The sequence below is a fragment of the Ambystoma mexicanum genome, chromosome 6p (assembly GCF_040938575.1).
Source record: "Ambystoma mexicanum isolate Mex_15411 chromosome 6p, UKY_AmexF1_1, whole genome shotgun sequence".
Classification (NCBI taxonomy): Eukaryota; Metazoa; Chordata; class Amphibia; order Caudata; family Ambystomatidae; genus Ambystoma; species Ambystoma mexicanum.
This window is the reverse complement of record NC_090935.1, coordinates 1,309,713,649-1,309,726,338: the sequence shown is the minus strand read 5'-3', so window position 1 is coordinate 1,309,726,338 and position 12,690 is coordinate 1,309,713,649. Positions and strand designations below refer to the sequence as shown.

General features: G+C 48.7%; 1 protein-coding gene across 2 annotated transcripts in view; it reads right to left on the bottom strand.

Moving 5' to 3' along the window:
• SAXO1 (stabilizer of axonemal microtubules 1) overlaps positions 1-12,690 on the bottom strand; it is a 704,683-nt gene that overhangs the window by 396,598 nt on the left and 295,395 nt on the right. The window lies entirely within an intron of this gene.

Genomic DNA, 12,690 nt, shown 5'->3' with positions numbered 1-12,690 from the left:
GTTCACAGTCCAAGCAGAAGTTGGAGGGAAGCAAGACTGCCGGGACCAGCTGATGGTCCTGAGAGGGTCCTTTTCCCCATAAATCTGAAGTGCAGAGTATGTGCAGCAGGAAGAGTGAAGGAAGAAGGCTTTCCCATATGTGAACCGAATTGCAGAGACTAAGCAGCATTAAATGTGCTGGAGACCAGGGCTGGTGTACACCAGAGGGTTTGAGGAGCAAGTCCAGCTCTGTACCTAATTGGCAGTAATGAAGGAAACTTCAACGAGGAACTGTGCCTGCTCAGAAGAAGCCAAAGCAGTGGAAGTCCTGCTACAAATGAAAGGATCAAAGACAGAAGCCAGTGAGTGTTACCGAGCATTCTAATCCCTTGCACGTAACAAAGGCAAGCAACAGTAGCAAAGAAGAATCACTCGCCTGTGAGTGAAATTGCTGTAAATCCCACTGTTGACTGTTGGACAATGACTGTGACTGTAAAAAAAAGTAGCACTTTTGTATGAGTGAAACGACTTGAATAACCCAGTCCGACCAACATTGCAGAAATAAATAAATTAATCGGGTCCACGGACCCGACAAACATTGAATAAATAAATAAATAAATAAATTGGGCCGTGGCCTGTAACTGCCTCTGGTGCTGCTGGCACCAGAGGCAGTTACAGGCCACGGGCCGGTTTCAGGGGCACCGAGTACACGGGTGCTCCGGGCCCCCCTCCTGGCCCCCCCAGGCCGGAGAGAAGAGACGCAGTATGGATGGCCCTTTGTTCCATCCATACTGTGTCTCTCTCTCTGGCGACCCGGGTAAAAGCCGGGTAAAAAATGATGTTTAAAAATTGAGGGACGGATGCAAAGCATGATGCTCTTGTTTTCCATCTGTCCCTCAATTTCTAAAAATCGTTTTGGGTTGGGTGTATTTGTACATCTGTGCACCCCTCTTGTTAAGAGGGGTGCACAGATGTAGAGGTGCACCCAACCCAAAACGATTTTTAGAAATGGAGGCACAGATGCAAAGCAAGTTTGTCCCTCAATTTCTAAAAATCGTTTTGGGTTGGGTGTATTTTTAAATCTGTGCACCCCTCTTGGCAAGAGGGGTGCACAGATGTAGAGGTGCACCCAACCCAAAACGATTTTTAGAAATGGAGGCACAGATGCAAGGCAAGTCTGTCCCTCAATTTCTAAAAATCTTTTTGGGTTGGATGTATTTGTACATCTGTGCACCCCTCTTGTTAAGAGGTGTGCACAGATGTAGAGGTGCACCCAACCCAAAACGACTTTTAGAAATGGAGGCACAGATGCAAAAGAAAGTCAGTCCCCCAATTTCTAAAAATCTTTTTGGGTTGGGTGTATTTGTACATCTGTGCACCCCTCTTGGTAAGAGGGGTGCACAGATGTAGAGGTACACCCAACCCAAAATGATTTTTAGAAATGGTCTGTCCCTCAATTTCTAAATTCTACATCTGTGCACCCCTCTTGCATTGCATATGCTGGGGGAGGTGGCAGGGCGAGGGCAAATGAGACTGTTTCCATGTTTCTGAGTGTGTACGTGGTGAGGGTGAATGATATACTATGGGCGGGGAACTGAGGCGTTGAGGGAGGTAACTCCCCTGAATTCTAAGGAAGGTAACAGCGTGGGTGAGGGTGGGAGTGTGGGGTGAGGTGGGATCACTTTCTTGGGGGGTTTAGCGGGGTGGGTGGGCAGTAGAATGTGATAATTCGGCCTTTTGACCACACAAATCGGCCGAAATAAGTCGGTCTTTTTTGTATTTGTTCTTCAAAATGCAGAATTATCACATAGAACCCAGTATGGACCTTGCCATGCTGTTGATCTTGTTCAGTGTAATAGCATTCAATGGGACAGGACTTGCAGGGCCTAATGGTGCAGAGCTAATGGGCTTCTATATTTCTTATTGACAAGGCCCTAGCACTTCTCAGCAGATTTATTTTTATTGGTTATTTATAATGCGCATAATACACCCAGAGGGATCGAACCTGTGTTGCTCCATGTCGTCTTGCTTCCAAGGCGACCATGTTGCCCCTGAGCTATCCTGCCGAGACTCTGAAGATCTGAAGTATATTTAATGATACAGAACCAGACCGATTGAGCAAGTCTAACATCATCTTCATCATCATCAGAATAAATCCACACTGTTGTGGTTATACAAGAGTTAATATATTTAAAGGGATGAAATTACTCAGAATGTAGCAGCACTATTCAATAACCCAAAGTGCTTAAGCATAGTTAATGTGAAAATATGACACTTCTCACCATTGGGATAGTACTACCTTGGCCAGAGTTTCACACTGAAGAAGTGAGCAAGTGATCCGGGGTATGCAGCCCACACTCGCGCCTGGGATTCCCATGCACCCACTTGCGAGATTTGCACCAAATTAGTGAGATTGTGCTCCAAGATAGGAGGCACACGCACAGTTTGCTCTGAGGTTTGACACACTTACAGGATGGGATGGCATTTCGTTCTCCCATCCTAGTTGTGTTGCTCTGCCTTTTGAAGTCTACTACAACCTGGATGATTATAGAGGGGTGGAGTAGGGGCAGTATTGGCCTACTGGAATGCAACTGGAAGGCTTAAACCTCCTTCTTACTTGACTTTAGTATATGCAGTACATGCTAGCCAATGTGTCCACTATTGTGCACCCCCCACTCCCCTTGCACCAAGTTGGCGACTATGTGCAAATGCGGTCACATAACTGCTGGTGAGGTCACTTCCTATATTTGGGCACCCCTCGGGAAATTCATAAGTCGGTTCCCCTGCCCAATTTATTTATTTGTTCAATGCTTGTCGGGTCCGTAGACACAATTAATTTCTTTATTTCTGCAATGTTGGGTCCGACCAATAAACCGGGCCGTGGCAGAGGACTTTTACTGCCTCAGGTGCCCCCTGGAATTGGATTATGCTTCTTTCATTACCACAGAAGTAATGAATGTGTATTACAGAGATAAGCTGGCATATGTATTGGGCACATGCCCAGGCAGCATCAATCATGCTTTGTAGAGGATATGATAAGGCATTTATAACGCACCTATACACAAGTGTTTCGAGGCGCGACGAGGCAAGGGAGGGGGAACAACGGGAAGACAGACAACGATCTTACTAGGCCAGGTGTCATTCAGATCGCGCAAGTGCATGAGAAGGGGGAAAGGGAAAAGTGCGTGGGGGAAGGGAGAGGGGAAAGTGCAGTACAAGGGGTAGTAGAAAACATAAGATAATAAACAGCCAGAGGTGGCAAGTGCAAGGTAAGTGCAGACATAAGTGCTGGTACGGGGACTGAAGGGATCCAGAAAACAGTCCCCAGGTGCAGGGGTTGCCAGGGAGGCAGTGCAGGTGTGCAGCTGGTGGTGCCTGGGCCCGCGATCAGGCAGGGTGGCCAGGTAACCAGTGCAGTTTCAGCCAGGAATTCAGCAGGGGAGAGGGGAAAGAAAGCAGAAGCAAAGAGGAAGGTTTTGAGGTGCTTCCGGAACCAGAGATGGTTCTCCTCAAGTTTCAGGGATGTAGGAAGGCTGTTCCGGAGGGAGGCCCCTACCGAAGAGAGAGATCTACCACCAACTCATTGATTGGAGAAGCGACTGACCGTGAGGGAGTTGGAGGCCGGATAAGCGAAGGGCTCGGGAAGGAAGGTATTTAGGAATAGAGAGTTGAAGGTATTGCGGCCCCAGGCCCAAGAAGGCCTTGTGGACAATGCAGAGGGTTTTGAACTTAATCCTCGCAGCCACTGGGAGCCAGTGCAAAGATTTCAGTCCTGGAGAGATACAATCCCTGGGCTTGAGGCCAAGGACAAGTCTTGCAGTCCTGTTCTGGATAGGTTGCAGAGGGCGTAGAGTAGAGGCCAGTAGATTTAGATAGAGGCTGTTACAATAGTCCAGCCTAGAGAGAACCAGGGCTCAGGAGACAGTGAACTTCTGGGGGAAGGAGAGGAAAGGAAGAATACCTCTGAGGAGGTGCAGTGTCATGATCTCTGCTTCCAAAAGATCAGGACTTGCCCGACTCCCTTGGAAGCAGACCCATAACCCCGGTTCCGAGTGCCAGCCAGTCCCAATTGGGACCTTTTGGACCCTGTCCTGGCGCCAGTGGCACCAGGCTCATAAAGATGCCCAGTCCCAGCGCTGGAAGCGCCGGGCTCATAATGCTTGGGTGGACTTACCTGCAGCAGACCATGCTGCTTACTTACCTGCCAGTTGAACCCCTGATCCTCTTCTGTTTGGGACTACTTTTCCTGTTGGGTGGGGCAGGAGCCACTCCCTAGGTTCAGAACACTAGAACTCTTCTGGAAAGCAGGAACTCTTTTCTTACCTAGACGTGGCTGTGGAAGGAGACACCTAAGCACTACAGGAGGCTATTTAAACCACACCCGATGGATGAATCTTGCTTTGCGTTATTCTGCATTCTCTGCAGCAGAACGCTCATCGTGTCTTCTGCTTCTGATCCTGGGCCTAAGGGAACAAAGGCTTACCATCCTGGAATCCAGTCTTCAGCAGCACCTGTAAAGACAAAGAAAGAACAGGTTAGCACTACGGTCTTCAGTGGCAGCGCATCTCTTACCTGGTCCATCGGCTGTCACCAACGCCTCGCGCTGCATTCCGGCATCTGAAAGACAAAGGCTTACCTACTCTTCGCATGCTCCGGAGGTCTTCGCACTGCATTCCGGCATCTGAAAGACAAAAGCTTACCAGCTCTTCGCACGCTCCGGAGGCCTTCGGCGCTGCATCCCGCATCTGAAAGACAAAAGAAGGTGCGTTTAAAGACATTGGGCAACTTTATTACTCACGTGCCATTACTCCTTCCCACGCCGAATCCAGTGGGTATTCCAGCACCCTTCAGCTTCTCTAAAGCTCCGAACTTGTACCTGCAAGATAAAAGGGACAGTTAGTGCGCATCGTGAAGCAGGCTACAGGCGCTTCTATTCCTCACGCGGGTTCGATCCTCAACTCTCATCAGCCCGCCATCCGCCATCGCCGGAACCCTGCAAAACAAGAGATGTCATTACAAAAGACTTTTAAGACATTTGAAGTGCCCAGGACTTACCGTTCGTGCAGTTAACGACGGACAGCAGTCCTCTGAGGTCAAGAGGCCTGCACCCTTATCCAGTGAAGAAACTGGTTACGGCACCCTGCCCCGAGGCAGATGGAGAGCTCGGCGTTCACTTACCTAAGGTGAGGGCGTTAACCTTTGGGGTTCTACAGGAGAAGAGAAAGGGAAGAGGAGAGAGGCACCCAATAACCCCAGTTCATTAATCCCATATTTTCTATCTGCAGACATCTTACTCTTCGAGTCAGACATACAGTGCACAGAGGTCCAGCCCAAAGAGCCAACCGTGTGTTACACATCACCTTTGAAGATACGGCATTCACCCAGTCAAGACCGGCGCCTCTGCGGGAATCAGGTGAGCGTTACAGAACGCAAAGCCTACCGCAAAACTCCCACCCAGGTGCTATGGAAACCTCGGATACCGACCAGCTAGCCCAGTTACTTGGGGAACTAAGAGCAGAGGTGCATGCAGCCCGTCAGGAAACAAATGCTCTAAGAAGGGAACTGATTATTTCCAAGGAGCGAACAGACGATCTCGCTAGCCAATAGCTACAGTCACAAGCCGGACAAACTCCGTTACCCGCATCAGGGGCAAATCTTCCTTCAACATCCTCTACGAACCCAGTGTAGATCAACCTACCTGGGAATGTACCTCTGGCTCCGCCCGAACGATTTTCTGGTGACCCAGAGAGGTTTGCAGTATTTATTAATCAGTGCCGGTTGCACTTCTTATGCCGGCCAGCAGCCTTTCCAACTGATCAAGCTAAGGTAGCTTTCGTGCTTTCGTACCTTAGTGGCAATGCGGCAGACTGGTCGATCCCTCTAGTTAATCAAGATGATGCGGTTCTCCATGATTTTCAAGCTTTTCAGCTCAGTATGGAAAAACTGTTTGCAAGACATTCACAGGGGCAGGCCTTGGACAATGAGCTCCTTTCATTGCGACAGGGTAATCAAGACCTTTTGGCTTATATTGCGTCTTTCAACAGACTGATAGTGGAAACTCGATGGCCTGAGGACAAAAGGATTACGCTGTTTTATAGAGGTCTACGTGGAGAGCTCAAAGATGTGTTAGCCCAAGTAGTGAATCCCCCGCAAGACTGTTTGGACTATATTGACTTAGTCGTTCAAATTGACCACAGACTGCAGAACAGGAAGGCCGATCGTTCCAAGTTTGATGCTCGAGTATTTTCCAAACCACCAACTCCTACCAAAGGAGTAGACTCCGGGGAACCCATGCAAATAGGGGGCCTGAAAGGACCACTAACACAAAAGGAGCGGGAAAGGAGAAAACAGCTGCAATTATGCCTCTATTGCAGAAACTCGGGGCACTTTCTTCGAGACTTTCCGGTGAAACCAGCCAAGAAGGCAGTATGAGCTGCAGTTACCAGGGCCACAAACTCTGAGCAGGGAAACAACCTCGCCCGACAAGAATAGAGGTCCTCTTGCCGAGCGTTAAAACCAGTTCAGTGACCTCGCATTTCGTGATACCTATGGTCCTCATTAGCCCTGAACATCCGGATCGATTACATGCGATTGAAGCTTACGTCGACAGCGGTGCCATCAGCAATTATGTGGATCATGAAATGGTTTTGAGGATGAATCTTACTCTTTGTCCAAAGGCTGTAAAGGACGTCATTACTACGGTGGATGGTACGGAGATAGCCTCCGGACCAGTAACGCATACCACCCAAGAAGTGACGCTAGTAAGTCAAGATGGACACCATGAGAAGATCGTGTTCGATGTGATCAAGGCCCCTCAGTTCCAGATTATTCTAGGAAATTCTTGGTTAGAGAAGCACAATCCTCAGATCGATTGGCGAGCAAGAACGGTTCAGTTTCCAGAATGTGTCTCTACTTGTCACCCTCGACGTGGTGTTGCACTGGCAGCAATTTCCTCGGAGGCTCCCCAGTTACCTCCTGAATACCTAGAATTCCAAGATGTTTTCCGGAAGGATCAGGCTAACTCTCTACCTCCTCATAGGTCTTATGACTGCCAGATAGACCTGATACCTGGATCTACTCCTCCTTGTAGTAGAATTTATGCCCTCACCGAGCCTGAGAATCTTCACCTCCGACAATACTTGGATCAATACCTAGCGAATGGGTTTATTCGTCCTTCCAAGTCCCCTGCTTCCTCAGCTTTGTTCTTCGTTCCAAAAAAAGAAGGGGACCTTAGAACTTGTATAGATTATCGCGCCCTGAACCAGATCACCGTTAAGAATAGATACCCGTTACCTTTGATCCCTGAACTCCTGGACCAAGTCAGAAAAGCATGCATATATACAAAGCTGGATCTTAGAGGAGCCTACCACTTGGTACGAGTAAAAGAGGGCGATGAATGGAAGACGGCCTTCTGCACCAAGTATGGGCTATTTGAATATCAGGTCATGCCCTTCGGACTTTGCAATGCCCCGGCCGCCTTTCAATATTTTATGAACGATGTCCTCAGAGAGCTCATAGATGTGTGTGTTGTTGTTTACATTGACGACATCCTCGTTTATTCTTCATCGTAAACTGAACATCGGAAACACGTGAAAATGGTCCTCGAGAGATTGCGTCAACACAAACTTTTCGCTAAGTTGGAAAAATGTGTTTTCAACGTGACTGAAGTTGAATTCTTGGGATTCATATTATCACCTAGCGGAGTGCGTATGGATTCAAAGAAGGTCGATGCAATTCTCAAATGGCCATCGCCACCCTCCGTAAAAGGTGTTCAAAGCATGTTAGGCTTCGCTAACTTTTACCGCAGGTTTATCCCTGAATTCTCTCGAATAGTCCAGCCCATCACCGCCTTGTTAAAGAAAAACAAACGTTTTGAATGGTCTACCGAGGCGGAACAAGCTTTCCAGAATTTGAAGACTAGATTTATCTCTGCACCGATCTTAAAACATCCTCGCCCAGAACTCCCCTACATCGTTGAAACTGATGCTTCGAGCCTTGCCATGGGGGCAGTTCTATCACAAAAGGACCCAGTAACCAATCAGTTGCATCCCGTGGCATTTTGGTCCCGCAAATTCTCACCTCCTGAAATCAATTACACTATTACTGATAAGGAACTTCTAGCTATCAAGTCCGCCTTTAAGGCTTGGCGGCATTATCTTCTGGGGGCCCGACACACCGTTACTGTGATTACAGATCACCGAAACCTGCAATATTTGAAAACCGCAAAAGCTCAATCCTCTAGACAACTCCGTTGGGCACTATTCTTTGCCGAGTTTGACTTCATAATTACCTATCGACCTGGTACAAAAAACGGTAAAGCTGATGCCCTTTCTCGGATGGGAGTGGAAGTACATTTGATCAATCCTAAACCTGTACCTATCATTCTCGAACAAAGAATTCTAGGTGTAATCGCCACACAATCCATAGAGGAAGTTAAGGACAAAGCCAGGCTACTGGTAACTCCAGCAGACATACAGAATTGGCATCTGCAGGGAAAGGACTTTACGGTGAAGGACAACCTATTATATTTCCAAGAACGGTTATACCTGCCCAGCACAGATTTACAGAAAAAGGTAATCTCTTGTTATCACGATTCTTTAATGGAAGGACATCCCGGTATGACCAAGACCTCGGAAAAGATCAGGCGCTACTTCTGGTGGCCGTCTTGGAAAAAAGATATCAGAGACTTTATAATGTCCTGTGGAGTATGCGCCCAAAACAAGAGTCAAAAGGAAAAACCAGCCGGCCTCTTACGCCCTATTGACATCCCGCCTCGCCCTTGGCATACGCTTTCTATGGACTTCATCACCGATCTACCTCCATGCTCCGGATACAATACGATCCTAGTAATCGTGGACCTATTCTCCAAGATGGCGCATTTCATTCCACTCAAAGGCTTACCAACAGCAGCAACTCTGGCCCGAGAATTTCTCGAAAACATCGTCCGACTGCACAGTTTTCCTTCAGTTCTAATTTCGGATCGAGGTAGTCAATTTATTTCTCATTTTTGGCGAAGTTGCTGTCGGTCGGCTCAAATTGATGTGAGACTTTCGACCAGCCACCACCCTCAAACCGACGGACAAACCGAGAGGACCAATCAAACTCTGGAACAGTATTTGCGCTGCATGCTACAACAAACTGAAAAAACTTGGAAAGATATCCTTTGGATAGCCGAATAAGCCTACAATAACTCTGTCCACTCGGGAACTGGGAAGACCCCGTTTTTTCTTTTATACGGTAGTCACCCTCGAACCTCGGAGTTGGATCCACTCCAAGATCTTGGAACACCAGCAGTAGACCACCTGCATTCTACAATCACCCAAGCCTTTAAGGAAGCAGTTTCTCACCTTCAAAGGGCTAAAGAACAATACAAGAAAGGAGCAGACCAACATCGGATGGAAGCCCCCCAATATCAAGTAGGAGATCAAGTCTGGCTATCCACCAAATATCTACCTCTAAAAGGACCACGCACATTCAACCCAAGATACCTTGGTCCCTATTCCATAACTACCATAGTAAATCCAGTAGCGGTCAAGTTGGACTTGCCCCCTCACATGAAGATACATCCGGTCTTCCACGTCTCTCTATTAAAACCCGTGCAACCTCAAACCCGACTAACTACATCTCCAAAACCTATTCTAGTTGATGGAGAACTCGAGTTTGAAGTCAAAAGCATCCTGGATAACAAGATCTCCAAATCTAAACTATTTTACCTGATTGACTGGAAAGGCTACGGTCCCCAAGAAAGATCCTGGGAACCTGCAGAATATGTCCACGCGCCTCGTCTAATCAAAAGATTTCATCGAACATTCCCTAACAAGCCCAAACCCCCGGAGAAGCCCGGTTTGGGAGGGGCATTGAGGGGGGGTGCTGTCATGATCTCTGCTTCCAAAAGATCAGGACTTGCCCGACTCCCTTGGAAGCAGACCCATAACCCCGGTTCCGAGTGCCAGCCAGTCCCAATTGGGACCTTTTGGACCCTGTCCTGGCGCCAGTGGCACCAGGCTCATAAAGATGCCCAGTCCCAGCGCTGGAAGCGCCGGGCTCATAATGCTTGGGTGGACTTTCCTGCAGCAGACCATGCTGCTTACTTACCTGCCAGTTGAACCCCTGATCCTCTTCTGTTTGGGACTACTTTTCCTGTTGGGTGGGGCAGGAGCCACTCCCTAGGTTCAGAACACTGGAACTCTTCTGGAAAGCAGGAACTCTTTTCTTACCTAGGCGTGGCTGTGGAAGGAGACACCTAAGCACTACAGGAGGCTATTTAAACCACACCCGATGGATGAATCTTGCTTTGCGTTATTCTGCATTCTCTGCAGGAGAACGCTCATCTTCTGATCCTGGGCCTAAGGGAACAAAGGCTTACCATCCTGGAATCCAGTCTTCAGCAGCACCTGTAAAGACAAAGAAAGAACAGGTTAGCACTACGGTCTTCAGTGGCAGCGCATCTCTTACCTGGTCCATCGGCTGTCACCAACGCCTCGCGCTGCATTCCGGCATCTGAAAGACAAAGGCTTACCTACTCTTCGCATGCTCCGGAGGTCTTCGCACTGCATTCCGGCATCTGAAAGACAAAAGCTTACCAGCTCTTCGCACGCTCCGGAGGCCTTCGGCGCTGCATCCCGCATCTGAACGACAAAAGAAGGTGCGTTTAAAGACATTGGGCAACTTTATTACTCACGTGCCATTACTCCTTCCCACGCCGAATCCAGTGGGTATTCCAGCACCCTTCAGCTTCTCTAAAGCTCCGAACTTGTACCTGCAAGATAAAAGGGACAGTTAGTGCGCATCGTGAAGCAGGCTACAAGCGCTTACTTACGTGCTTCCAGGCGCTTCTATTCCTCACGCGGGTTCGATCCTCAACTCTCATCAGCCTGCCATCCGCCATCGCCGGAACCCTGCAAAACAAAAGATATCATTACAAAAGACTTTTAAGACATTTGAAGTGTCCAGAACTTACCGTTCGTGCAGTTAACGACGGACAGCAGTCCTCTGAGGTCAAGAGGCCTGCACCCTTATCCAGTGAAGAAACTGGTTACGGCACCCTGCCCCGAGGCAGATGGAGAGCTCGGCGTTCACTTACCTAAGGTGAGGGCGTTAACCTTTGGGGTTCTACAGGAGAAGAGAAAGGGAAAAGGAGAGAGGCACCCAATAACCCCAGTTCACTAATCCCATATTTTCTATCTGCAGACATCTTACTCTTCGAGTCAGACATACAGTGCACAGAGGTCCAGCCCAAAGAGCCAACCGTGTGTTACACATCACCTTTGAAGATACGGCATTCACCCAGTCAAGACCGGCGCCTCTGCGGGAATCAGGTGAGCGTTACAGCAGTTGGTAGTGTGACTTCTTAGAGACGTCAAAGATGTGAGGAGAGAAGGAGAGTGTGGAGTCGAAGATGACCCACAGGTTTTTAGTCTCAAAGGTGGGAGCAGGAGGAGGGCCAGGAGAGGCCGGCCAGAGAGCTACAGGGAAGGAGGGAGCCGGTGAGCCGATGAGGAGAATCTCGGTATTGCTGGCATTAAGGCAGAGGAGAAAGGTTAGACCCCTGGGGGACACCAGAGGTAGAGTAGAAGACAGAGGAGAGGAAGGACCCAAGTTGGACCTGGGAGGGTCGGTCAGAGAAGAGGCCAGCCACGCCAGAGCCTGACCAGTTATACCCAGGTTATCATGGAGACGGTTGAGCAGGATGGCATGGTTGACAGTATTAAAGGAAGAAGAGAGATCAAGCAGGATGAGGATGCAAGGGTTGTTAGAATCAAGGTTGGAGAGCAGGTCTTCACGGATGTTCAGGAGAGCAGTTTCCGTGCTTCTGGCAGCTCTGAAGCCAGACTGATGGTCATGAAGACAACCAACAGATTCAGTATGAAGATTCAGCTGGGAGATGGCCAGTTTCTCCAGGAGCTTGCCAAGGAAGGTAGTGATAGAGATTGGGCGATAGTTAGTCGGGCAAGTGAGGTCAGCAGAGGGTTTCTTAAGAAGGGGGTGCACAAGGGATTGCTTCAGAGGGGATGGGAAGACTCCAGTGGCAAAGGAGTGGTTGCAGAAATCAGCCAGGGCAGGAGCCAGGGAGTTGATGTGGTCCTTGAAAGTTTTGGAAGAACAGGGGTAAACCTGTTTCGACGAGACTTTCATAGATCAGACTTGTCTAGAAACCTTGTCTGCGGAGAAAAGGGGAAAGGAAGAGAAGGAGGGAGGAGGGGTGGCTGCAGAAGGGCCAGAGGAGGAGCAGGGAGTAGGGGGAGGGAGAGGATAGGAGGAGAGTGCAGACAGGATGTCCTGAGTTTTTGAGACAAAATGAGAGGCCAGTGCCGCACAGAGGGCCTGGGAAGGAACAGGAGAGGTAGAGACTGCGGCAGGATTGGCCAGTTCCTTGCAGATTAGCAGAATAGGACACTGCTGGCCTAAATTGGGAACAGCCAGCATAGTCATGTTGCTACAGAGGCATATTTTGGGCAAAACCAGCATGACAATGTGTTACATCATTGACAGTGCTGTCTTACACTGTGGACACATTGATCATTAAAATGTGTTGTGTTCTACAATGTTCTTGTCTGCTGTTGCTGACATGGAATGTACATGTTCCCCTTTAGAACTGATTGTAAACTCATGGCTTTTGGTCACTTTTCCTGCTGTAAAATGCACAATTTCAGCCCCATATTTGGAAAAAAATCTTGGGGGGTACCCCTTCAAACCCTCCCTAGATCGTTA